Below are 1,868 nucleotides of genomic sequence, written 5' to 3' on the forward strand. Positions count from 1 at the left end.
AGCCTATCTAATAAGTTTACCTCTTCAGATCATGGTCAAACTATACAGAATTGTCTCCATCTCTTCCAATAATTGGTGTCAGAGGATTCACAAACAGCACGAGGCCTGATCCACGGAGAAAGATGAAATAAAGTCCAAATTAGTGCTTTGAGATTTCATCCACCAGTACAATGGGGCAGATGAGTAGAGGCCTAGTGTTCGAGGAGAGTAGGGGAGCTAGGAGGGAATTTCACAGGAGCTCACCAACAACAGTTCTGAAGCATCATGACAATGAGGAGAAGACGGTCTGATGCAATAGATGAGGGAGACAGGACCGCCGACATCCCCGACATTGACCAGGTCTTCCACTACCTTTGTCCACCGGCTTAGCCTCCAACTCCAGATAATTGTGAAAATTGTCGTCGTCATTACTTTGCTCCATAATAAGTAGTGACGAATATTTGGTTCAGACAAAAAAATTAGCATGCAATAGTTGAGATAGATATGCCTAAGATTACAACTGAAATTGATTCTTTAGTTTATTTATCGGATAAGAACAATTCTGAACAATTATATGGACTTCATCTAGGGACTGTACAACTCATTTAGATGTCCAATGTATCCATTCATGAAAGAGTTCGGTCCAGAAGCAAAAAATCTAAGAACACTATCCAGCCAATGAGCAACTAACTTCTGTTTGGGTTATGAGTTCAAACAAGGCCAAAACTCCAAATTCTGTACCAACATCTATTTGAATTAACTAAACCTCGAGAACATAAAAGGTGTCATTTGTATGTGGTTCTTCCAAAAAAAGTTGCCAACGTGATGTGTACATGGACTATAAAATTACAGGAGTCCTTCATTGGGTTTCAATTACTTACTTCATCAGCGGCCTGCCGCCCGCTATCTCGTTGCCTCGGTGTCATCTCAGATCTGCATCAACCACAACATGGCATGCTATGGTCCTATGACTTGAGCTCTGTGATGACCAAACAGTATTGCAAGGGAGGATATGGCAGTTGCAGCTGCGCGCCATGAAAATCAAATGAAGAACCATGGAAATTGGAACATCCAAAATTCAGTTAAATGATAGATCATTCTACACTGACAAACCATAACTTATTACCCCTATCTGTAGCACCTCGGCCGGACAAACAGATTGTTTAGCACCTCAATTGGTTGAGTTACAAAACCCTATAATGCATCGAGGGAGAAGAAACTTACTGGTGGGGAGAGCAACGGCGACTGTACGGCACGGAAGGGGGCGGCCAGCGTGATGAGGTGGGCGGCTCCGTTCAAGCAGGATGAGGTTGGCGGCTTCGTGCTGTCGGGTTGACGCGGTGGATTTGAGCACTGCCGGTGGGGCGGCCTCCAACCTAGCCGTCGCGCGCCTCCGCCGTCGCCACCTCTGCTGCCAGCATCACTCGTTCCCTGAGGGCCGAGAGAGCGAGAGGAAGGGGGACGGGGTTGACTGTTGAGCACGGCAAATGGGCCAAAACAACGCGATACGAGCCCAATTAACCACAGGGGCCCAAAAAAGCTACCGGAGTAGCTGCCCCTCGGACGGCCCATCTCGCGAAAAACATCCCAGGAAGATCCAGTGGCCAGGAACGGCCAGCACATGAAAACGAATGGTCAAGATGTTGAGTGCGTGAGAGGGCTGGGATGATGCTCAGTTTTAATATATCTAAATATAGGTATAACACTTCATTCTCCAATAATTTTAGAGACTGGCTGTGCTTTTGTTGCGGTGATTTTTGCAAATGAATTTGATGATAGACCAGCTCTGCACGATCTGAAGAAGGAAGCATGGGGTATTTCTAAGCTAATGGATAGCTTCAGAGTTTCAAAGATTAGACGTTCGGCTAATGAGGTGGTCCATCTAATAG

General features: G+C 45.8%; 1 long non-coding RNA gene across 1 annotated transcript; it reads right to left on the reverse strand.

Moving 5' to 3' along the window:
• Window positions 1-248: 248 nt before the first annotated feature.
• On the reverse strand, window positions 249-1,387 carry LOC123177575 (uncharacterized). The gene is made up of 3 exons (XR_006488998.1): window positions 1,204-1,387; window positions 861-1,004; window positions 249-410 (listed from the first exon to the last, which is right to left on the reverse strand). It is a non-coding gene; the product is annotated as an uncharacterized lncRNA (long non-coding RNA).
• Between the last annotated feature and the right edge of the window lie 481 nt (window positions 1,388-1,868).

This window comes from Triticum aestivum, unplaced genomic scaffold (genome assembly GCF_018294505.1).
Source record: "Triticum aestivum cultivar Chinese Spring unplaced genomic scaffold, IWGSC CS RefSeq v2.1 scaffold113476, whole genome shotgun sequence".
In the NCBI taxonomy this organism is placed as follows: Eukaryota; Viridiplantae; Streptophyta; class Magnoliopsida; order Poales; family Poaceae; genus Triticum; species Triticum aestivum.